At 46.8% G+C, this 25,952-nt stretch overlaps 1 long non-coding RNA gene across 1 annotated transcript; it reads right to left on the reverse strand.

Moving 5' to 3' along the window:
• Positions 1 to 6,400: 6,400 nt before the first annotated feature.
• Positions 6,401 to 24,469, reverse strand: LOC128326196 (uncharacterized). Its single transcript, XR_008307885.1, has 3 exons — positions 24,417 to 24,469; positions 15,240 to 15,408; positions 6,401 to 6,519 (listed from the first exon to the last, which is right to left on the reverse strand). It is a non-coding gene; the product is annotated as an uncharacterized LOC128326196 (long non-coding RNA).
• Between the last annotated feature and the right edge of the window lie 1,483 nt (positions 24,470 to 25,952).

Here is a 25,952-nt window from a genome sequence, read left to right on the forward strand (position 1 = left end):
GGTTACTTGAAAGTAAGCTTCTGGGTCAACATTCATAGGATCAGACAGCATGTCAGTCATCCAACCATCAGGAATGAAAAGGAAAGGCATGTGTTTCCCCCTTTAAAAAAACAATTAACTGCCCTCTGATATTACACATGTATCCATGACACTTAATTCTCCATTAAGTCCACCTTGTAGACAAGGAACTGAAGGGTCTATTTAGCAAAGCCCTGAGACTTTTAAAAAACTTATTATTCGTGGCTTACATACTGCGCAAGAGTACATCTGCCTGGTAGAGTTGCATCTTCACAGTTTGCAAAAGTTGTGCAAGTTGTGCAAACACATTACTGTTTTGATGTACTCTTGCATACTATGTGAGCAATTATTATTATGCTGTTTACACACAGTCTACCAGATGTTATTGACTGGATTTGGTACTTAGGGCTCTTTCCAAGGGTCTAGGATAACTAAGGAAGAATTAAAGATATCGTCGTACTATTCATGCTGTCCTGAGTAGTGTAGCCTTCTGGAGTTAATGTGTTGTAATTTTATTGATGCCCAGGATGTCAAGATGGTGTTTAAGTTCTTTTGGTACTGTACCAAGGGCACCAACAACTATTGGCACCACTATTGTTTTCTTTTTCCAGAGCTGCTCAGTTTCAGTCTGAAGGACCTTGTATTTGGTTATTTTCTCCAGTTGTTTTTTGTTGACTCGTCTATCCCTTGGGATTGCAATATCAATTATCAGAACCTGATTTTTCTCGATGACAGTCAGATCAGGCATATTGTGCACTAAATGCCTATCAGTTTGTATTCAAAAATCCCAAAGGATTTTTGCCTCTTCATTTTCTGTGACCGTCTTAGTCAGATGATTCCACCAGTTCTTGCTTGCTTCCAATTTGTAGTTCTTGCAAAAGTTCCAGTGGACCATTGCAGCAACTTTGTTGTGTTTTTCCTTATAATCAGTCTGCATAATTTTCGTACAACCACATACAAGGTATTCAACTGTCTCATCCTCTTCCTCACATAATCAACACTTACATGAGCTATTCTCATGAGCAGCAAAAATCAGGCTAGGAGAGCCTAGCCTGATTTTTGCTGCTTGTGTAAACCACCAGGCTTGCAGGCTAGCCCACTTTTGTAGCCCTCCCCTAATCCTGGGTTTGCAGAGTGAGCACTCCACAAATCTGGGCTTCCCAATTGTGAGTAGCCGCAGTGCAGCTCTGCGCTATGGCTACTCACGAGTAGACTCCTGAAGGGAAGCCGGGAAGCCGCCTCCTGGCACTTGCGCAGGGCATACTGTAGCTTCTGGGGGCCGCACGGCCCCCGAGCTCCCCAGCCCCCGCTGGCTCTGTCACAGAGCCGGAAATCGTGTGGGCAGCTGATCCGGCTGCCCAGGGCTCCTGCTCTGCTGCAGAAACCAGGTCTCACTGATCGTGAGACCTGGCTCACTGTCTTTCTGGGTCTTATCAATTTTTTGCTTTTATAACATTTGTTTGTATTGATTGTTCCTGGGCTGCAAAAATGAGATCTTCCATTTCCTTCTTTAATGTTCCTTTCTTTAACCACTGCCATGTTGAACTATTGTTGACTTTCAATTGTATATCATTAAAGAACTGACCGTGCAATTGTGTGTTGTGTAGGGTTGTGCGTAACCCCTCTCCTGTTTTGTTTTTGGCCCGAATCCGAAACACCCCCATTTTGTTCTTTGTTCGAAATCAGTCAATCCGAAACACCCCAATTTTGTTCTTTGTTCGAAATTGCAAAATCCAAATCCGAAACGTTTTGGATTTTAAAAAATGGCTCTGGGGGAAAAATAGTGGGTGGGGGTGGTAGTGCCCAATGAGTGGAAACTATCACCCAAATTTCAGAGGAATTGGGCAAAGGGCTGATCTTTGGTGAATTTTTGAAGTATAGGATTTTTCCCATAGAGAAGAATGGAGGTTTCAGCAAAAGTATAGCTTCATGCTGGGGGGAAAGGGGTGGCCCAGAGCAGAGTAGGGTGGGTGGTAATGCCCAGTGGGAGCAAGGAAGCTGCCAAAATTATTTCAAAGGAATTGGGCAGAGGGCTGATTTTTAAAGATATAATGGAGTTTGCGCATCTGTAAAGTTCTTCCCCATAGGGAATGATGGACCTCCATAATTCCTGTCCCATAACTGCACTTGGGGGGCACCAGGGTGGCCCAGAGCAAGTGGTGGTGTTCAGCACATAGGATGCCAACCACCCCCATGGGTTGCTAACCCATGGGGTACTGGGTTCTGTTGTTTCTGAGATGTTTTGAGTGTAGATTTTCTGGTAGCATATGAGAGTGGATTCATGGTTTGCCGTTGAAAATCTCATATGCTACCAGAGAATCTACACTCAGAACACCTCAGAAACAACAGAACCCAGCACCCCATGGGTTGGCAACCCATGGGGTGGTTGGTACCCTATGTGCACTATACCACCACTCGCTCCCGGCCACCCCAATGCCCCCCAGGTGGAGTTATGGGTCTGCTGAAACCTCCATTATTCCATGGGGGGGGGAACCTTAAAGAAGCATAAACTTCAACAATTCCTAAGAAATCAGCCCTTTGCCCTATTCCTTTGGAATCTGGCTTGTGGCAGGCACCCCTTGGGGCACTGCCACCCAACCCACTGTTTTGCCCCTCAGGCCCCCTTTCTGCCCCAAATCTGCCCCAAAGACATGTCAACTTCAGAAATTCTTTAAAAAATCAGCCCTTTTCCCAATTCCTTTGGCATCTGGGTGGCAGAAGGCACCCATTGGGGCACTACCACCTGAACCACTCTTCTGCCCCCAAAGGCCCCTTTCTGCCCTGAATCCAACCCAAATAACATCAACATCACACATCAACAACAGCAGAGCTTTGGAAAAAATCAGGCAGATTTCCAAAGGTCATGCACATCCATATCCCCCCCACCCAAAGTGCAATTGATCTACACACAACAGTGTGAAACAACAACAATGAAATGCACACTGCCCCACTGGCCAGTGAGGGTAAATGCACACTGCCCCACTAGCGAATGAGGGTAAAATTTACCCTTAAATTTGCTTAAAAGGAATAAGGAGGCAATTGCCAGCAGATCAGTCCATGCATTCACTGGCCAATCTGTGGGCTGGAAGGGCTGGAAATTCAAACAGATGTCAAAACTCAAAATGGAGACTGAAGAAGAAAGACTTTTTGCAATTGCAAAATGCAGTTCCAAAACAGCCGAACAACAAAACGTTTTGTATCCGAAACAGGGATGTTTTGTTTTGGCTACAAAATTTTCTGTTTTGAGCATTGGGTGTTTTGTTTTGGCTACAAAACAGCCGAAATGGCCTGTTTTGTGCACAAAACGTTTTGTGTCCGAAACGAAATGCACATCCCTAGTGTTGTGTCATTTTTCTCATCGATTCCTCATCTGCTGACTTTTGTATTCATCCTTTGATTCCTTTATTTCCAACAGTCCTATCTTACTCACTTCTTGTAGCATTTCTTCTTGGCTTTCATTGATGTATTTCACCAATGCTTGTTTTCCTCCTCCAACAGACTGTCTGAGTTGCAACATTCCACGTCCACCTTCATTTCCTGGCAGGCACAGCCTATCAACATTACTTCTTGGGTGCAGGGCATGATTGATGGTCATTATTTTCCTGGTTTTACAATCCAGCGCATCCAATTCTGCTTGTGTCCAACCAACAATACCTGCTGTATATTGAGTTACAGGAATTACCCATGTGTTGATTGCTTTGATAGTGTTACCCCCATTGAGACTGGATTTCAGTGTCTTTTTACTCTTACTTTCTGGTTGTGTCTGCACAGTTCGCATAAGTTGTACAAGTAGTGCAAACACATTACTAGGTTGTTGTACTCTTGCACACTATGTGAGCAATTATTATTATTATTATTAATAGTAATAGTAATAGTAGTAGTAGTAGTAGTAGTAGTATAGTGCCTAAATTCATAGACTTCTTTGTAACTGCCCCTGAGCTTTGGAACTCACTACTTGCTGTTACAAAGTTTGAATTTTTTTGCTGGTTTTCAATAAGGCCTTCAAGACACATCTTTTTAACCAAGCATTTGATAGTTGATTTAATTATTCAGCTTTTAATTGTTTTAAATTTTGCTGTTTTAATTCATACAACACTTTGTAACATTTGCTAACATTTGCAGATTAGCAGGGTCCAGCTTTCTTCCTTGGTACAGGTAGAAACTCTTGCTGAACTCAGGCAGACACTCAACTAAACTCTTTGTTGCTATCTGAAAATAGGGCTTACATTAAGAAAGTGGGATTGGATTTTTATTTAAATTTGTCCTTTTCAGAAAAGGTTCGGCATTAGTTTTTCCATATATTGACCTATAATCTCAGTGCTAAAATTTGCTCAGGCACAAGAATAACTCATTTTTCTTCTCACAACAGCCCTTTGAGGTAGGTTAAACTGATAATTCAGATCAGATTACTCACAATGGTAAATGACCCCATGGAAATGTACGAGATGTCACAGCTAGGATTGAATGGTTTCTTGAGATTACTGACAAATTATTATGAATTATTATTGCTAAGAATATTTATATGCTGCTTTTTAACAAAAACAGTTCACCAAGGGATTAAAGGATGAGAAGGTGGTGTCTGTCCTGCAAGGGCTCAAAGTCTAAAAAGAAAAACACAAGAAAGGCACCAGTAACAGCCACTGGGAGGAATGCTATGCTGTGATGTGATGAACAGGGATAATTGCTATCCCTCTGCTCAGTATAAGAAAGTCACCACTTTAAAAGATGCTTCTTTGCCCAGGTAACAGGAGTACCCAGTTAACAAGGATACTGGTTACAAATGGTATTCAGAAGACCTGCATAACTATAATGCATAACAGTCTGTAATAGACCCCAACACTTCCATTAATTTGCCTAATCCCTGTTTGTTTGTTTTTAAGCCAACTAAACTGCATGAAGAATTTACAAGAAGTGCAGGTCTATGAATAATATGACGTGTTGATAATGTCTGAATAGAAGTGCTGCCAGTTTTTGGTTAAACATGCAACTCATTTCTATGTAACTCCGGTTCTGAGAATGCCTCCTTCACTCCTATGCAGACCCAGGCTTGCTCAGCCCTAACAGGGTGGGGCTTCTCGTGTGAAGTGCCAGGATCATGGCCAACCCTTCTGCCCTGCTGGATAGCCCAGGAATTTCCTTTGGGCTATGACCTAAGTAGAAGGTTGTGAGTGTGCCTTCTACTGGGGATCCGGGCCATGCGTTTGCAGAGCCGGGCACCTAGAGTGACCTGCTTGAGGGGGAATCCCCCATTGCACCAGGTTCCTTGTGCAGTGCATTGTGGGGTTTCTGGAGGCTGGGCAGCATTTATCCAAGCTCCAAAATGCCACACTGCTCACCACAGTGGTGATTGTGCATGTGGTGGCATGGTGTGGCACAGAGCAAAAGAAGATCATGTGGGGGAAGGTAGGTATACTCCTGCCTCCCCCTCCCCCCAGCCCTCCCCAACCACCAGGAATTTCAGTTGTGTGAATGACATTTAAGTCAAATCAAAGTAACCTGATCTCAGGGTAGAGTAATTAGGTTCTGATGTTAGACGCTCTGATCTGTCGTAACATAGATGTAGATTTGTATTGGTACAGACAGGTCACCTCAGTGGGAATAGGCCCAGTACAGTTTCGATCAGTATTCCTTCATTAGAAGGTCTTGAGTGGGAACCAGATTCCATCCCGATTCCTTTAGACATCACCCACATTCAGTTCCAGAAGCGTGCACTCTGCACACAGGAACACATTGTCCCAAACGGATGCAGCTATAATTGACCAAGGGAGAGGAGAAAGACAAATGGCCCTGAGCCCCTGAGGGGTGTGTGCTCTGGCTGGGTGATAGCTTGTGCTTTGTTCTCCCCCACCTGCCACTCTGAAAAAGAAGGTGGTGGGGGCTGTCTGCACATTTTATCCCAGGACCCACTCTAACCTTGCTACGTCCCCGGTCCCAAAACAATCAACCACAAGAGTATTTGCTGGACCCCTCCAAGAGGTGCCTGGGAACAGTGCTTTAGGTTTTATGAAGGCTTTTCCTGTTCATTTTGTTTCAAGTTTTTAAATAGCCAGATTTAGTTTCCTAGTTCCTACTGTCCCATCTCTTCATGATCTCCCCTCTGGCGATGTGGGGCTGTAGGTTGGGGCAGCGATAAATTCCTGGTGCCTTTTTCTTTTCTGTCTTCAGGCCTCATCTGTGTTTGTTGTGCCATTAAAACAACATTTTGAGTTTTTGCTTCAAGTGCAAAATGTCTGAGGTCAGCATGCCTTCCCCCACCACTCTCATGACAACCTGATCTAACACACCAATAAACATACAGGTTAGAAACTAACAATTTGTACCACTTTAAAGTTGCTGCTGAAAGGATTAGTTGGAGAAGCAATCTCAAGCAATGTCACCTCAATATAAACTATATTGTAACTTTTGCAATCTGACCTGTATCAAAGAGACAAGCTGCTCCTGGCAAGCTCAAGATTAATCAGGAGTATGACTTACTCATCCCAATTCCTTTGTCTGGTCTTTCTGTAAGAAGAAGAAGAAGACGAAATCACTTCACTCACTTAAGACAAGTGGCTTAGTCTTTTCTTTTTTGACACAATCACTTGCTCATTCAACCTTTCAGTTAATTTGAATGGAAGGTCCTGATACCCTAAACCAGGCCTGCAGAACCTGTGATCTACCAAATCAGACACGAACTACTAGCTCTATATTGTGGCCTCCCAGGTTGTGTTGGTGGGTCACAAATTTTTAAAGCTTGCTCCAAATGCAACTGGCCTTTCAAACAATTCAGTCCATGACTTTGCCTTTCCTTTCATTTGGCTCTATTAAACTTTTTCATTATAACTGTATTTATTTATATTTTTAACCCATATTTAAAGAAAAACATTGTTATATAGTGTCCAAAATATGATGATAGATCGATAGATCGATGGATAGATGGATAGATAGATAGATAGATAGATAGATAGATTGATTGATTGATCTGTTGGGCCTCTCCTGGCGAGTCCTGTCCTGTCTTGTGAGATCTTCTCAGGTTGCCCTTCTTTCGGCCCCCTGTCTCAGAGAGGTCCATAGTACTAGGGCCCATGGCAGGGCTTTCTCTGTTGCTGCCCTTTCACTTAGGAATTCTCTTCCCCTCCAGATTCGGTCTGCCTCCTCCCTTTCCGCCTTCAAAACCTTATTGAAGAGCCAAGCGTTTGCCCTTTAATTTTTGGATTGGGGGTTTGTTTATTCACCCCGCCCTTAAATCTCAGATGCTGCCCATATTTGTATACTGCCCTGAGTCTGTGGATTGGGTGGTATATTGAATTTCTTAATTAATAAGTAAGTAAGTAAACAAACAAACAAAACAAACAAACTTTATTTGTTAGCTGCCCCATAACAAATTGTACTTTGGATGGCTCACAAAACAGCATTAAAACATAAAATAAAAATACATAACACATTAAATAATAACAGACCAAAAGGAGAAATACAATACAAAGCTATTTAAAAACTCCTAAAACCAGTTTAAAATCAAATTTAAAAATCAAAATTTAAATTTAAAATGACAAAGTGAACAAAAACGTCTTTGCCTGGCATCTAAAAGAACAAAGTGATGAAGTTGGGTGAACCTCACTGGGGAGGCTATTCCATAAATGGGGTGCAACCCCTGAAAAAGCCCTCTCCCTAATCATCACCCACCTCACCTTGTTTGGCAGGAGCATTTGGAGGATGGCCTCTGAAGAAGATCTTGAGGTCCAAGCTTGGACAAATGGGGCAATGTGCTCTGTCCAGTAGCCCAGTCCCAAGCCATTTAGGGCTTTAAAGGTTAAAACCAGCACTTTCAATTGGGCCTGGAAATAGACTGGGAGACAGTGCAGCTGATGAAGCACTGGCATAATATTCTCAAAACATTCAGTCCTGGTTAATAATCTTGCAGCCCTATTTTGTACCAGCTGTAGTTTCCAGACCATTTTCAAAGGCAGCCCCACATACAATGCATTGCAGTAATCTAAGTGAGAGGTTACCAGAGCATGAGTAACTGTAGTCAAGCTATCTCTATCCAGGTAAGGTTGCAGTTAGCATATCAGCAGAAGCTGATAAAAAGTGCTCCAAGCCACAGAGGCCACTAGGGGTATGCACAAAACTGGTTTGCCCAGTTCAGTTTGAATTTGAACCAGGTTCAAACTGGGGTGGGGTGGTTTGTTTTTGGTTTTGCTCGACCCCCCCCCCCGTTCGGTTTGAATTTGAACTGGTTTGAGCCTCCAAAACTGGTTTGAGCCTCCAAAACTCCAAAACATGTGCTCATGGGCAAAGGGTAATGGCACATTACCCATCGGTGCCAACTACTACCCAAACCCCAAAGCACTTGGACACTCCTACAATTTTAATGAATTTTTGAATTTTTTATTATTCTCCATTATTTCCTATGTGGAGTACTCAGGGGCACAAAAGGGGGATGGGTGGGTGGTAGGCACCCAGGGGTGCCTACCACCTACCAAGCCCCAAGGCAATTGGGTGCCCCTACTATTAATAGTGGATTTTTTAAAAGTATCTCTATCAGAGTAGCTTCTCTGGTGTGTGTGTGTGTGTGTGTGTGTATCTGCTTGGGGCTGTCTGGGGGGAGTTGTGGTACAACCCACCATGCCCCCAGACCCACCTTGGGGTGCCCTGGCACCCCCAAAGGGGGGGAATGGGGCTGCCTCAAATCCCCATTATTCCCTATGAGAGAAATGCAAAAATTCAAAAAATCTCCAGAAATTCAATAAATATCACACTAGTTGCTTTAGGGTTCAGTGAGTGGTTGGCACCCCTGGGTGCCTACCACCCACCCTGGTTTTGTGCCCCTAGGTGCTCTACATAGACTAGTGAGCCGGTTCAAGTCCCCATTATACCTTACGTAGAACCTTTTAGAACTGGTTCAAACTGGGTTCAAATTTGAACTGAACCTGGGGCGGGGGGATTAGAGCAAAACCACTACCCAAACCAAACCTACCCACCCTGGTTCAAAGCTGGTTCAAATTCGAACCAAACATGCCAAGCCAGTTTTGTACACATCCCTAGTCCTGAGCACATGGAAAACAAAAGCAGACAATCAGCTCTAAACCATGGTTTGCCTTTTGTAAATCAGGTAAACCATAATGCACTCTTAACTGCTTAGCCCAACCTCTGGGTTTGCATTGTGTCTGAATTTAGCCCTTATCTTTCAGTCTAATCTACCTCACAAGTTTGTTGCTAGGGAAAATGGGGAAAGGATGATGTCTAATTAACTCCTTAGAAAAATAAAAATAAAATAGAATAATCTGTATATGCATTCTTCACCTAGGTTTCCTTGAGAAAGCCTCATTTATTAAGTGTGAGAAGAACTGCTGCTCATGTTTCATACCAAGGTAGGTCTTCATTACAGCTTTATTATAATAATGCACTTTTCTTATGCAAAAGAACTGCAGAAATGTATTTGGAGTATGACATTTTTTCCAATAAGCATAAAGAGAAATTCAGTATACAATCTATTCATTACCCAGCAGCAAGAACATGCTCCAGGATAGTAAACTTGAACTGATGAATGTACTACCTGGGTGCCTTTGCTACATGCCATGGCTCACTACATGCCATGGCTCACCAAGGTGTACGTATTCATCAAGAGTTCTGCAAAGTCTGACCTATTTTGATGCACTACACTGCCACTGTAGTGCACATCACCATATTGCCCCCACAACCCCAGTCTCAAGGACAACACAAATATATTTGGAATAAAAGGGCCACAACTTTATTAAAAATTAAATAGCCAATTGGCAAACTGGATGTGGACAGAAAAACTGCACCCCCTGAAGTGCGGGCTCTAACAAGGCTGGGTTCAGATTTTTTAGGTCTTTCCCCAAGCCCCCTCAGGGCAACACACCCTGGCTCAAAGGTGGAAGCAGTGCAAACCTGCTGCCTCCTCATCAATGCCAACCCATAGAGTTAGGGCAGCTTCTAGGGCTTCACTTCCCCCAAGCCATACAGTCTTTAAGGTCTGTGAAGCCCTGAAGCAGGAATGATGATGAGAATGTGAATGTTCAGTTCCAGGCTGTGAAATGAAGCAGCCCCCTTGAGCTGTTACATAATGACCCATGGCCACATTAACCTTTTCCCTGGCCCTCTCAACTCTCTTCACTCTTTGGACACCCCTCCAAACTCTCCATTGCAACAAGTCCACCCGCAATATAGCCGCCCCTGGCAACCAATTACGAATGGCATTAAAGTCCCCCATCGCTTGCTAAATCAAAAAAAGGCCAGTTCACCTGGCCAGATCATTATCCCCTAAATGTATTATGAGAACCCTGAGAGCAACCTTAACTAACATAAAACCCCACAAAGCTGGAAGCAACTGGCTCCACAGCATTCCACACATACCCAGCCACTGCAGCCAGCACACACTGGCACGCTTTCCCAAAGCGAGTTGGGATCCAGCCCTTGAGGTGATGGCTAGGGGTGTGCACGGAACCGCGGAGTTGCGGTCCGGCACTGGGGTGGGGGATTCCAAACAAGTTCGGGGGGGGGCTTTACTTACCCCTCAAGAATGCCGCCATATTTCTTGAAGTAAGCGGGCGGCATACCTCCCTGCCGCCCGCTTCATTCCCCCGCCTCCGCGGCTGCTACTGCTGCTACCTTTGAATCAATACGCAATCGGGCGGCAGGGTATCTCCCAGCCCCTGCCGCCCGGCTCTTCAATGCCCCCCGACTTGGCTTAAATGGCCCTGCCGCCCCAGGACCCCTGCCGCCCCTTCCCTTCCCTTCCCATGCTCCCATTCTCAAGGGGTCGGCAGGAGAACTTCCCCGCCGACCCCGTCCCCTTCCCCAGGCGGCTGCGCTCTAAAGTTAGAGCGGGCGGCGGGAGAGCTCTCAGCCGCCCGCTCACTTCCCCGCTGCGGCGCTGCAAATGGCTTCTAGGAAGCCTTTTGCGCAGGTGTGCTAAAGGCTTCCTAGAAGCCATTTGCAGCGCCGCAGCGGGGAAGCGAGCGGGCGGCTGAGAGCTCTCCCGCCGCCCGCTCTAACTTTAGAGCGCAGCCGCCTGGGGAAGGGGACGGGGTCGGCGGGGGAGTTCTCCTGCCGACCCCTTGAGAATGGGAGCATGGGAAGGGAAGGGAAGGGGCGGCAGGGGTCCTGGGGCGGCAGGGCCATTTAAGCCAAGTCGGGGGGCATTGAAGAGCCGGGCGGCAGGGGCTGGGAGATACCCTGCCGCCCGATTGCGTATTGATTCAAAGGTAGCAGCAGTAGCAGCCGCGGAGGCGGGGGAATGAAGCGGGCGGCAGGGAGGTATGCCGCCCGCTTACTTCAAGAAATATGGCGGCATTCTTGAGGGGTAAGTAAAGCCCCCCCCCGAACTTGTTTGGAATCCCCCCACCCGAACCAAAACCACGTGTGCCCGGACTGGTCTGGAGGCCTTTAGAATGGCCTCCGAACCGGTCCGTGCACATGACTAGTGATGGCTCGTCTGTGGGCCCAAAACACAAAGGAGTGGCTGCATATCAAGACATGTACAGGAGCCACTGCTCTGCCAGCCCCTGCCAAGAGACCAACAGCCCATCTGTTTGGCCTGGCCTTTCAGGGTTTTTAATTCGTTTTAATTGTTTGAATGTTAACCTGGTTTTCAGGGTTTTAATTGTTCTGGTAGTTTAATTGCTTTTTAAGATGTTTTTTAAATTGGTGTTCATATTTGTATTTCTGTTTTAATTGTTTTTAATGATTTCTGTTTTTAATTGTAAACCACCCTGAGCCATTTCAGAAAGGCAGTATAAAAATTGAATGAATGAATGAATAACAACAGTTAATACCTTGCAACAAGTAGGAAACAAGAAAACTCTCTCAACGCACGTACACAAGAAAACTTTGGACCTCCATTGCCCAATCTGCTCGATCTCAGAATCAGAGAAGCCCAAATGCCAGGCTACAGATGCCACCCCTATCCTAAAGGAGTACAAACCAAAAAGCTTAACCGGCTCCCGCAGGCTCAACAGGGCCTTGCACAGTACAGACCAAATCTGATATTGGGTAAGTGGCAGGCCATCCACATGCACCAGGAGACAGCCTGTGTGTGTGTGTGTGTGTGTGTGTGTGTGTGTGTGTGTGTGCGTGCGTGCGTGCGCGCAAGGCTATGTACTTGCACAGGGCCCGGACAGGGCAGATAGGGCTGTTTTCCGAATGAGCCAGGTACATCTTCTGTCCCCTACCTCTCTGGTTGGTCTTAGAATTACACAGCAGCAACATCACCCCTGCACTAGAAAAGGAAAGGTCCCTATGCTGCAGGCACCAAGCACTAGGTGCACGCCCGCTGTGTGGCAACAAGTCATCAGGCTGAAAGGCTCCAAAAAACAAAACTGCCACTGCTGCCTAGAAAAGAGCTGCCTCCCAGGCAGACGTACACAGAGAGTGGAGAATCCCCAGGATGGCCTCTAGCAGGTCAAGTGTAACAGGCTGTCTTCAGTCTGGAGCCAGGGGCGGGGGGAGCTCTCTGGCTGACCCCTCCAACATGCGTCACACCTTGCTGTCCTCAGTGCAGTCGCTAACCACGTTGGCCTGAGACTCAAATGACAATGTGGCTATGTAATCCGAAAGGGTAGAAGCTGCCCACCCCAAGGAGTGTAGATGTACCAAATACTGCATAAAGTGATCGGGTGGGACAGGTCAGTGCTCCTGCATGCCCATCTGCTGCCTAAATGAACTCAACAAGGCTACCTTTCTTGCATAGCTAGCCCTGGTACTGGGAGCAAGGGATGCATTGATAGCCCTACAGGCTTCCACTCGCATCAGTTCTGGTTCTTCCCTGGCCTCCGGTGCCAATTCCCTGAAGCGCCCTACCTGGAAATGAGATAGGGCCTTTGTGATATCATTCTGAAGTCCAGGAATGTGCCAGGCCAAAAGAGAAAAAAGAATGTTATACTGCAAGCAGCGAAAAATGAAAGCCCTCAACAACCCCATCACCTGAGTGGAATGGGAGGTCTGACAATTCACCACCTGGACCACCGCCTGGTTGTCAGACCAGAAGTGGACCGTGGAGTTGCTGAACTCCTCAGCCCACAGGTAGACCACCACAAAGATGGGAAAGAGTTCCAGGAAGGTAAGATCTTTCCAGCTACTGGCGATGCCATTGGTGAGGCCACCATCACTCCCGGAAAAATACCCCCAAACTGAAGGTGCTTGCTGTGTCTGACTGCACCTGGAGCTCAGCCTTTAGGAGCTGCTCTGACCTCCAAAAAGAAACTCCCTTAAACTCCCTCAGAAAAGTGTCCCAAACCGCTAAATATGCCTGCATACCCTCAGTAATAAGCAGCCTATGATGTGGTGCCTGAATCACATACGTGTCATCACACAATTGCCACAAAAAGGCCATAACTCAGCAAGTGAAATTAAGAAGATCCAATATCACTTGTAACTCCCTCAGAGTGGTCTTCCTGGCCCTCCCCAAAGCACCAAGGAGATCTCTTTGGGCAGGCGGCTGTACCCAGCAATTGTATTGAGTTTGATACCCAAAAAAGTCAAGTGGGTGGATGGTCCCTCGGTCTTTCCCTGGGCAAGGGGATCCCCTAATTCCTGAGCATGTGGCAATGACCACTATCTTGGGAACCAACAAAAAGGAAGTCATCAAGTCCTATGCCGTGTCATTACAGTCAGCCCTGTGCTGCACAGGCCATTCAAAGTGCTAAATGCTTCAACAGCAGCACATGAAATTGAGCACCCCATGGGGAGTGCCCTATCCACATATAACTGGCCCTCGAAGGCGAAGCCCAACAGGTCAAAATCTCTCAGGTGAATGGGCAGCAGGTAGAAAGCTGACTCAATGTCCCATTTAGCAAGGAGAGCACCAGAGCCGCAACCCCACACAGCCTGCACCACCTCCTCAAATGAAGTATATTGCACTGAACACAGCTCCTCCAGCATGCCATCATTCACGGAGGAGCCCTTGGGGTAAGACAGGTGGTGAATAGCGCAAATTTGCCCAGCGCCTTTTTAGGCACCACCCCAAGTGGAGAAATGCATAGGTGCGGGATGGGGGGAGAGGCAAAAGGGCCCAGCACTCTACCTGCAGGTACCTCTTTGTTGATCTTCTTCATGACCACCTCCTCCACAGACCACAAATTGGGTGCACAGAAGGTCTCACGATGGGAAGTCAATGGGATCCTAAAACCCTCCCCCAAACCTTTTAACAGAAAAGCATTGGCCCGTTTATCCAGATAATCCACCAGCAGCTCAGCCAGGACCCTAAGGTTAATTGGGCTGTGACCCTTTTCCAGGAGGTGTTGGGGGTAAGGGCCCTTTGCCTTGATTGCTGGCCATCCCCTAGCACCTGCTCCACAGCCCTGTGCTCTGTTACAGGTAGAACTGGGTGCTTTGAGCCACAGAGGCTACACACGTGTTGGAATTGGCATGGTGTCCTCAAACAGTGCCCCCAATGTTGAATTCGCAGGACACCAAGTGGGGTTGAACCCACTGCTGACCAGAGCCCAATGTGCTCGAAGAGCCGGAAGGCTTCAAAAGGAAGTGGCCGCTCTCCGCTTGCTTGCCATTGACTGGTCGCGAAGGTGACATTATGGGGAACCACAGCTTGTTAAGGGGGGCATCCCAGGGTAAGGACGAATCTAAAGCAGCCCTCATGCAAAGGTTTTCATCATATTGGGCCCACGAGGAACCAGTAAAGTCCTTAAAACCCCAATGTATTATGTCCATGTATTTTACAAGAGCCGGGACCCTGGGCTGGTCACACCTGCAGGATCACCCCCATATAGATGGTGAATCCCAACAACCAATTGTTCCAACTTCTCTCAACTGGTTTGTGCTTGGTCGCCTCCTGCTCCTTGTTCTGAACCCCCTTGGGGTTAACTTGGGGTTCCCTAAACAATAACCTAAATATGTCAACATATTCATCTAAGGATCTCCTTGGTAGCTGCCAGCAGTGGGAGGCCCATGGCACCGAAAGGAGAATGCCGTGGTGAAGGGACGGCTCCCATGGGATAAGCCCATCCAATTCATTGTAGTTGATCCCTGCCCAGTACCAGCAGAGCCCTGCCAAACCTGCTCACAAGAACCAGAGGGAGATGGGGAACCCCCCCCCCACTCCAGATTGTCCAGGGTAAGCACTGCCAGGCCACCCTTGCATTGAATATGGGCCCCCAGAATGGGCCAAATTACATTTGGACCCCAGCCAGCCAATGGTGGCCAAGACCACAGATACATGGCCCATGGCCCAGCAGTATCATCTGGAGGGTCCCCCTCTACATCACCTGAAGGGGCCAGGGTCAACATTTCCAACGGTGTCATGTCAGGGGCTGGTGGCATCGGTGTAGCCGGAGCTGCCGGGGTTTCAGGTGCAGGTGCTGCCGGAGGCATTGGGTCACCCATGTCAGTTGCAGAGATCCTTGTTCTTGTTCTTCCATCTCAAGCGCAGCCAACCTGTCAGATAAAACTTTCAGCATCTCGGCATGTGCAGCCCCAGGGTACACTTTCTACTCTTGTTAGGCACCCCAGAAGGATCTCGAGGGGCCTTCTTAGCGTGCTCTAGTGCCTCCATTCTAGCAATCAAAGCACGCAGCATGCCCATGTCATCTTCATCCTCAGAAGAGGAAAGTTGGTGCTGAGGCCTTCTGGGATTGTTAACAGGACAGCAACCCATCTTTCCTATAGCTTTTTTGGGGAAGCATCCTCAAAGCAGCTCAGTACCATATTGAAATCAAAGGCAACCCCACACTACGGCAAGCAGAAGCCACCTGCCCCAAGGAATACCAAAATTTGCACCCACTGCCCCAACAATTGTAAGCCAACAGTCAAAAGTCACAACCAGGATCCCCAGGCAACAAGCCTCACCCAAGTAACCACAGGCAGGAGAGAGTAGTGCAGCCCCCAGCCCCAGAACACCCCCCCCAAAAGCCCCCAATAAAGCCCCTAGAGGCTCTCAGTCCAACACTGTTCAGTGGCCAGATCAAAAATGGCATGTGGTGTGGGGGAGAGCACCCAAAGCCTAAAACCCAGCAGGGCAATGGATCCAATGGAGTCCAAGAGCTCCAAGTGAGGCAGGGAGGAAAAGCTGCCTCCGAACTCTCAAACCCCCACCACTATGTCCACCAAAGCAGCCAAAACAATCCCTTTCCAAGCCATCATCTATGGGGCAGCCCTGCTCGACCTCCCGGACTACGCCACTCTGCTGCCCACTGGTCGGAAGACGCTGGCCCCGTTTCACCCCAGTCAACAGCTGCTTGTACCGTTCGGCCCCAGTTGAGGGCTGCTCTCCCCACTCACCAAACTGCCCAGCAGACCACTTCCGTGCCATGAAGGAGGAGAGCCCATGTCAACACTCCCTCCTTGAAGCCAAACACGAGCCAACTGAGAGGGGAGCAGCTCACTGGGATCGTTGCTCCAACTAAGCCTGCCCTCCACAGACAAAGCACCCAATGAGGTGCCTTGGCAGCTGGCCAGAGAACTGGGGTGAGGCAAAGAGCTGTCCCACAGCACGAGGCAGAGGGGAAGGCACATTCTTCAACTTGTTTTGTCATGGTGAATCATTCTTATTTGAAAATCAGTTTACAATAGCCATATTTGATATTATTTGATATTATGAGAGTAGTTCTCCCCTACGAGAAAACCTGGATGGGAAAATGGGGATCCTGTTTTTGGTGTTAAATAAGGAACTGTACTCATTCCAAAAAGTTACCCTAAGAGCACCAAATGTTACATTTTTCACATGCAGTTGGCAGAATGTACACAACTGTGCCCAAGGATCTGCAGGCATGCAAACTACAAAGAAGTTTGGTGTGGCATATGTCACCAGTGCTGATTGAATACATACACACACCCTTCTGGAGCATCAAAGCTGACAACAGTGACTAACTGTCTGATGCTGTGAATACAATCCTAATCCAGCAACAGATTCCCTGGTTTAAATTGTTACCCCAATGCTACTATTAGTCTTACTGCAGAAAAAAGATTGTACAAAGCAGCTTTGGAGAGGAGTGATTTCAATAAGGGAAATTGCATGGTGGGTAAGGGTTAGATCTCCTCCCCCAGCACCATTTCCCTGACCAAATTAGCAGTCCTCAACAACTGGAGTTTTTTTTTTTTTAAATAAGGCCGCATAAAGGCTGCATTTGCACATAGTTAAATGGGGCAAAGTGGAACTCTGTTATGGCCAAATTCATGCAACCGTGATTTCGAGGCAAAATCAATCTGTTTGCCCATTTGAACCTTTGGCTTGTAATAAGTTTTGCCACTTAAACCTGAGGTTTGATGGCAAAAGCATTACCTCCAACTGTGGATGCCATCATAACGGCAGTTTTGTGCTGCTTTTGGAACCGTAATAAAAAAGAGGGCGGCCAAAACCTGCCCAGGAATGCGGTAGCTCTATGCATGCCGCAGCTCTCAATGGCCATCTCTCTTTGGCATGCTCACATACACACGCACACCGCCTTGTTCCTCTCTATGATCATCTGATTAATCTGTCATCCGTATGCACTCTAGTTGTCCTTGGTGGTATTTATTGCCTAGTAGCTGCCCCTTGGATTGGAGTGCTCTACTACACTTCACTCAAAAGACAATTATGCTGGGAATGATCAGTGGAAGAAGGAGATGGGGACGGCCTTGTACTCGGTGGCTTGTTATTATTAAAAATGACACCAGAATGACCATGGTGGAATTAAAGGGCTGTACGAGATAGGACGGCATGGAGTGCATTGATCCATAAAGTGACCAAGAATCGGACACGACTGAACGGATAAGAAGAAGACTGCACTATCAGGGCCTGTCTGAAGTACAGTAGATACTTTTTTTTGAGGCCTTGAGGGCATGTCCCTTCACTTGGCCTACTCCCACACTACAAGAAGTAATTGCCTGGCCACACCCACACGTCCAGTGCTGCACGATTGTGCACAGAACACACACCTGCCCAGATTCCCAATTGCATGACCACAGGTGTTTGGTGGTTCACAACATCTTGTCATGCCCGGATGCTTAGGTGCTCCAAATAGCCATGCAGTCGAAGCCCTCTTCTGCTGCCATGCTATGAACTGGTGGCACTGGCACCACCAGTGCCACAGAGAGCATTCAAGATGGGGATGCCTTGAGAAAGGTCCGTGCCACACTTTGGAGGGATGTGGAGACGGAGGTGTTTGTGGAACTGTTTGTGGAACTGTGCAGGCTCAGCTCCAGAACCAGTTCTACAACGAGGCCACCTATAGCTGGATCTCACATCAGATATCTCTCCATGCTTACCAGCGCACTGCCCACCAGTGCAAGGAAAAGGCTGAGGCACCACAAAAAGAAATTTAAAGAGATGACCGGTGGGTGGGTGCAGCACAGTTCTGGGGCGGGGGTTTGTGTGTGGGGTGCATTCTCATGCATCCAGGAAATATAGATGTATGGCAGTGGAGGAAAGCACATGCAAAAGCTGAATGGATGGCATTGAGTGGCCAGGGCTGCAGCTGCAGGGAAACATAGGGATACCTCAATGCCGTAGTTTGTAGGGATGTGCACGGAACCGGCTGGCCCAGTCTGGTTCAGGTGCAAACTGCACCCAAACCGGACTGGGCCAGTTTGGTCCAGCATCCCCTGAACCCTCCTCTGCTGGTTCAGTTCGGTCTGGGCGGGGGGCTTCACGAATATTTTTTATTTCCCTGTTTCCCCTTCAGGGGGCTTCCTAAAGGCCACAGGGGGTCCACAAAGGTCCCCCTTGCCGGCCTCTTAAATCACCGCCACGGCTCATTTTAATAATCCTTTATGACCTGTTCAGTCCTCTGTATACTGGTGAGGCGGCCATTTTGGAGGCCACTGAGCATGCTCAAATGGCCTCTGTGAGGCCTGGCATGGCCTCGGACCTCACAGGGACCATTTGCACATGTGCAGCGGCCATTTTCCCCCCAGCAGCCATTAAAAAAAAAAAGGCTGGACTTGTGGACTGTCTAATTGATTTGAACCAAATTAGGTACAGTTGTAGTGAGTGATGCAGAGTGACACCTCAGTGGTGTAGTTTGTGATGATGTCATCCACCCTGATTCAAGATGGGGGAACCATAAACTTTTGAGGCACAAGTGAGCTAACTTGTGAACCACTTAACCGTTATGAACTAAATTTGCTACAGCTGTAGGGACACAGGGATGTGTAAAGGCATGGTGTGTGATGATGTCATCCATTCCAATTCAGGATGGCGGCCACGTGAACATCTGAGGTGCAAGTGGGCTAATTTGTGGACTGTCTAACCCATTTGAACCAAATCTGGTACAGTTATTTTATTATTTATTTATTCAGTTTTTTTATACCGCCATTCCAAAATGGCTCAGGGTGGTTTACAATTTTAAAAATATCATTAAAATCAGTTAACAATTAAAACAGAAATTATAAAACAGCGTAAAACAATTAACAATTAAAACACCATAAAACAGCAATTATATAATCAGAACAATTTGAAAACCCTGAAAAACCAGGCTAAAACATTAAAACCAATTACAACTATTTAAAAATCCTGGAATGCCAGGCCAAACAGATAGGTTTTAAGGGCTCTCCTGAAGGCCAATAAAGAATTCAAATAGTGGATTTCTGCAGGGAGTGCATTCCACAGTCCAGGAGCGGTTACAGAGAAGGTCCGCCTCTGAGTCACCACCAGACACAGTAATGGAGATGGACTTCTTCAGATGACCTTAACGTGTGGTGGGGATCATGCAGAAGAATGCCTTCTCTGAGGTAACCTGGACTTAAGCCATTCAGGGCTTTAAAGGTAATAACAAGCACTTTATATTTTCCTGGAAACTTATTGGGAGCCAGTGTAACTGTTTCAAAACAGGCATAATAAGGTCTCTCTGGGTTGCCACAGAGACCAAGCTGGCTCTCACATTTGAACTAACTGAAGTTTCCGAATTACATACAAAGGCAGTCCCACATCCTCAAGGAATGGATGCAGCTGTTGAATCAGCCGAAGCTGATAGAAAGCACTCCTGGCCATAGCCTCTACCTGAGATACCAGGGTGAGACCTGGGTCCAGGAGTACTCCCAAGCTGTGCACCTGCTCCTTCTGGGGGAGTGTAACCCCATCCAGCACAGTGAAATCTAACTCATCCCTCAGATTCTGAGCCCCTACAATAAGCACGTCTGTCTTGCTTGGATTCAGTCTCAATTTGTTATCCCTCATCCAGCCCATTACTGTCTGTAGGCAGGCATTTAGGGAATGAACACCATTTCCTGATGATGCAGATGAAAAGGAGAAGTAGACTTGGGTGTCATCAGCATACTGATAACACCCAGCACCAGACCGCCTGATGACCTCACCTAGTGGTTTCATGTAGATATTAAAAAGCATTGGTGACAGAATGGAGCCCTGAGGGACTCCATATAACAGCTCCTGTTTTGAGGAGCAACTGTCACCAAGGTTCACCATCTGGAATCTACCCAAGAGATAGGAGCGGAACCACTGCAAAGCAGTGCCCCCTATCCCCAACCCCCCCAGGCAACCCAGAAGGATACCATGGTCAATGGTATCAAACGCTGCCAAGAGATCCAAAAGACCCAACAAAGTCACACTCCCTCCATCCATTCTCCAGTAGAGGTCATCCATCAGGCCAACCAAGGCTGTCTGAACCCCATAGCCAGCTCTAAAGCCAGTTTGAAATGGGTCTAGATAATCAGTTTCCTCCAAAACTGCCTGGAACTGGTTGGCCAGCACCCTCTTGATCACCTTGCCCAACCAAGGGAGATTAGAGATTGCCCTATAACTATCCATTGCTAAGGGATCCAGTGAAGGCTTCTTAAGGAGAGGTCTAACCATTGCCTCCTTCAAACATGGAGGCATCCTACCTTCCCTCAGCAATGCAGTTATGATATTAACTAGGCCACCTCCAACAATCTCCCTGCTAGATAGAAGCAGCCAAGTTGGGCAAGGATCCAGAGAAGAATTGGTAGGCCGTAACATCCCAAGCAGCTTGTCCACTCCTCAGGAGTCACAGATTGAAACTGATCCAACCTAACACTGCAAGAGGGATTGCTGGACACCTCCTTCATAGACCCTGCAGAAATAGTGGAGTCCAAGTCAGCCCAAATACAGGATATTTTATCTGCAAGGAATCCATTAAAAGCGTCACAGCAGAACACCTCCGGGAACTGTTTTGAAACAGAAGGAGCAAAATAAACTCCTCATGACGGGTATAGCTCTGCTGAACACCAACCTGCAGATGCAATGTGGACTGACCAAAATCCCATATTTTTGCTGCATGCACCGCTACTGCTTAAGCCTTCAAATGGGTCCTATAGCTGCATCCTGTCAAATTCGAGCCGAGTTCTCCTCCATTTGTGTTCCAGTTGCCTAGCCAACCGCTTCAGTCCTTGTATACCATGGGGCCATTTTTGAAGCAGGTTGGAAGGGATGCTTAGATCATGTCTACTGACCTGGTGAGTTCCCTATTCCAGGTTCCCCCCAGGGCATCGACAGAATCACTGGCTGCACCAACTTCAAAACCATCCAAGGCCTTTTGAAAACCTGCAGAATCCAGGAACCTTCCTGGGTAGACCATACTAATAGGTCCATCACCCCTGCAGGCGTGGGTAGTGGCTGTGAAACCAATCTTAACCAGGTAGTGGCCCATCCATGACAATGGGGAAACGATCAGATCCCTCACCCACGGAACAACCCCCTGATCCAAACAAAAGACCAAATCGAGTGTGTGGCCAGCAATATGAGTTGGTTCAGAAACTAGTTGGGATAGGCCCATAGTTGTCATGGCCGCTATGAACTCCTGTGTCGCACCAGATAAGCCAACACCAAAGTGGATATTGAAATTCCCCAGCACCAGCAGCCTGGGAGACTCCAATACCAACACTGCGACCAGCTCCATCAGCTCAGTTAGGGAGTCAGTTGGGCAGCGGGGTGAACGGTACACCAACAGAATTTCCAATCTATCCCTGGTACCCAGCCTCAAACATACACACTCAATATAAGTCAACTGTCTCACAGGGGCCCTGGTAAGGGTATTCTTATGGACCACAGCCACCCCATCCCCTGCCCACTTCCCCATGCCTGCTCCACAACAGAGTAACCTGGAGGGAGTATCTGAGCCCGCACTGGACCACTCGCCTCCCCTAACCAGCTCTCAGTTATACAAGCCAGGTCATCTTCCTCATCCATGATCAAGTCATGGATGATTTTGGTCTTATTCTGAACTGACCTGGCATTGCAGAGGAGCAAGGCCAGGCTCTGAGGGAGTTGCAGCCACTCCTCAAGGCCTGAGAGCTGACAAAGCAGTTGGAAGTGGAAACAGTTACTAAATTACTGATTTCCCTTCCCCTGTAATGGCTAGCTGCTCTGCTGGCACTAATTCTTTTATTCCCCACCACTACAACAATAGTGAGTGACACACAGGGACACCTCAATGGCATAGTTTGTTATGATGTCATCCAATCCAATTCAAGATGGCAAACACGTAAACTTTTGAGGTGCAAGTGGGCTAACTTGTGGACTGTCTAATTGATTTGGACCAAATTAGGTACAGTTGTAGTGAGTGACACACAGGGACACCTCAGTGGTGTGGTTTGTGATGATGTCATCCACCCCAATTCAAGATGGCAGACACATTCACCTTTGAGGTGCAAGTGCACTACCTTGTGGACAGTCTAGCCAATTTGAACCAAATTTGTTACAGCTGTAGGGACACATAGGGATGCCCCAATGATGCAGTCTGTGATGACAATAGTGTAGTCTGTAATGATGTCATCCACCCCAAAACAAGATGGCGGACACATGAACATTTGTGGTGCAAGCATTCTAACTTGTGGACCTCGATTTGAACCAAATATAGTCCAGTTGTAGCAACAGTGAAAGGAAAGTAGGCTGATTAGTTTTTACTAGAACAACTTTCTAACCCATGGGGTACAGGGTTCTGTTGTTTCTGGGGTGTTCTGAGTGTGGATTCTATGATAGCAAATAAGAGTGGATTCATGGTGTCTCATTGAAAATCTCATTTGCTATCATAGAATCCACACTCAGAATACCTCAGAAACAACAGAACCCTGTATGCCATTGGTTAGAAACCCATGGGGGTGGTTGGCACTCTATGTGCACTACACCACCACTCGCTCTGGGCCACCCCAGCACCCCCCAAGTGCACTTATGGGGCTGCTGAAAGCTCCATCTTATTATAACTTATGAGGAAAAACCTTAAAGACACGTAAACTTCAACAATTCACCAAAAATCAGCCCTCTGCACAAATCCTTTGAAAAAATTCAGGTAGCTTCCTTGCCCCTACCCCACACTACCACCAACCCCACACCACTCTAGGTCACCCCTTTCCCCCCGACGTGAAGCGATACACCCTCCATTATACCTAATGGGGGGAAAACCTTAAAAATGTGTGAACTTCAGAAATTCACCAAAAATTAGCCCTCTGCCCAATCACTCTGCAATTGGGGTGGTAGCCTCCACCCATTAGGCACTACCACCCCACCCCACTCTTTTGGCCCAGATCCCACGTTATGCCCCCGATCTGCCCCAAAGACACTAAAACTTCAACAATTCACCAAAAATCAGCCCTTTGCCCAATCCCCCTGAAATTTGGGTGGTAGCCTCCATCCATTGGGCACTACCACCCCACCCCACCATTTTGCCTCAGGACCCATTTTTTAATCCAAATCAATTCAGATTCGGATTAATTCAGATCCGAATCGAATCAGGGGTGATTCGGATGGGCCATATTCGGATACAGAACAGAACAGGGGTGTTTCGGTTTGGATCCGAATCAAAACACCGAAAATACGAATTGCACACCCCTAGCAATCTCCATGCCAGAGAGGATTGTCTGCCGGTGAGGTATGTTTTTTTAGACTTCCTCCCCTGCCCCTTCAAGCTCTTTTTCATGGGTCATGAGAAAGGGCTCAGAGAATTTTATCCTTTTTATATTTAGCTCTTAGGTATGTGAAATAACTTAGGACAGATGTATTTAGCAATAGCAATAGCAATAGCACTTACATTTATATACTGCTCTATAGCCGGAGCTCTCTAAGCGGTTTACAATGATTTAGCATATTGCCCCCAACATTCTGGGTACTCATTTTACCAACCTCGGAAGGATGGAAGGCTGAGTCAACTTTGAGCCCCTGGTCAGGATCGAACTTGTAACCTTCTGGTTACAGGGCGGCAGTTTTACCACTGCGCCACCAGGGGCTCCACTCCACTTTACCACTGCGCCACCAGGGGTATTTAATTTGTTTGTGGAACTTGGTGTTAACAACCCAGACTTTATGTCTGTTTAACATGGCATTTAACATGGAATTTTGCCCCGAGACAGTTTTCTCTCATATGCATCCTACTTGGGCTTTAAACTACACACTCAGAGTACAGCTCCAGTTTACTACTGGCCTCTTACAGATTCTGAACAATAAACTACAAACATTTCTCACAAAACCACCCTGAACAAACTCCCTTGTTCAGTCTCACACATGTGTTCTTGCTCTCAGCTCCTTCTCCTTCTAACTGTCCCACCTGTCACCACCTGTCATTGTTTGAATCACTGCCCTGAACATTCCATACATGGTTTCCATGATGACCTCCACTCTCTTACTCTCCAACAGCCTCTGCTCATGTACATCTCCTTGCAGTTTCTTTCAAAATGCAAATGCACAGTTCCCCCCAAAGACCTTGCTAGTGCCAGGGAGAGTGATGTGCAGTTTAGGTGGCTGGATGCAGCAGGGGAGGACATAGAACCCCCCACCCAACCCCTCCACTTGCTGTGTACTGAGTGGATGGCCCTGGGGTCCCATGTTGTGCAGAGAGCTTGCTTTTAAAGAACCAGGAGGTATGTCAATCCATGTACCCTTAGGTTCAGAAAACAGAGGGTTCAAAGGGAGGGAAAGTTGGGTTATTTGGCAACCACAGAGAGGAATATGGCAAGTGGGCTTCCTTGGGACCCCCACTCTAATGCTGCCCACATCCAGTCAAATGCTTAGGGGTTTAAAGAATGAGTGCCCCTCCAACTCCCCACTTGTGGATGCGCCCCTCTGCAGTCCTGCCTAGCATAGAATTCAGACACAATTCATTGCTCTGTTACAGATTTATAGTGAGGACATTGTTGGAAGTACAGTCAGAAAGGGGTTAAACTGTCAGCTGACCAACAAAGCTGCCCAGCACAGCTGGATCACGATCGATACATCCACTTGGGGATCATGGCCAATGGCATTGGTGGCCGCCCAGACAATGTGCTGATAGCATGCCCTCAGTCTGTTGATGGGAGGGGTGCATGGCTGCCTGGGATACAGCTGAGGAGGAGGGAGGGAGGGAGCACCCAGCCCTGAAACTGGAAACTGCTGAACAGTTGGATGAACATCTGTGATAAAATTCACAGTTTGAAAAATTAACTGTGGCTATGTCAACCTAATAAATAAATAAATAAATCTCCCATTTCACGTTATGTGCGAATGTGGCCAGAGATTTCTCTGTCACAGTTTGCCCCTAAATGTTCAAAACACTCCACTTGCACTGAATGGTTACATAATTATTGTAAAGTATTCAGAATTACTGTTAAAACAGTTACAGCCATCTGATACAGAGACATATTTTTAAAGCAACTTTGAAGTTAACACTCAGCATGTATAAAACGATGCATTACATTTTTTTCACTTTTCCCTGAGAAGTTTAGGGAGAATGTTTGGTGGCACCTGAAGTAAATTTTGACTCTTTCTGACCAGGTGACAAGGTTATTGGAAAACATTTTTCAGATAGAAAAGCTTTTTAAAAAAGAAATATTTCTTTTTTAAAAGTTTATACATCCAGAGCCTTTAAATTTCTCTCCAATGTAATTAAACCTTTGAGCAGCTGTTCCTTGAATTAAGGCTATTGAAATAGATTTCTAAATATTTTATGTATTGAGTTGGATGCTTTAATTATTTAGAAATCTACAAAGAAAAAGCACTTTTTGCTAATGAAAAGTGAATTGCCTAAAATAATTGTCCATCTTATTTTGTTTGTACAACCCGG

Source organism: Hemicordylus capensis, chromosome 1, assembly GCF_027244095.1.
Source record: "Hemicordylus capensis ecotype Gifberg chromosome 1, rHemCap1.1.pri, whole genome shotgun sequence".
In the NCBI taxonomy this organism is placed as follows: domain Eukaryota; kingdom Metazoa; phylum Chordata; class Lepidosauria; order Squamata; family Cordylidae; genus Hemicordylus; species Hemicordylus capensis.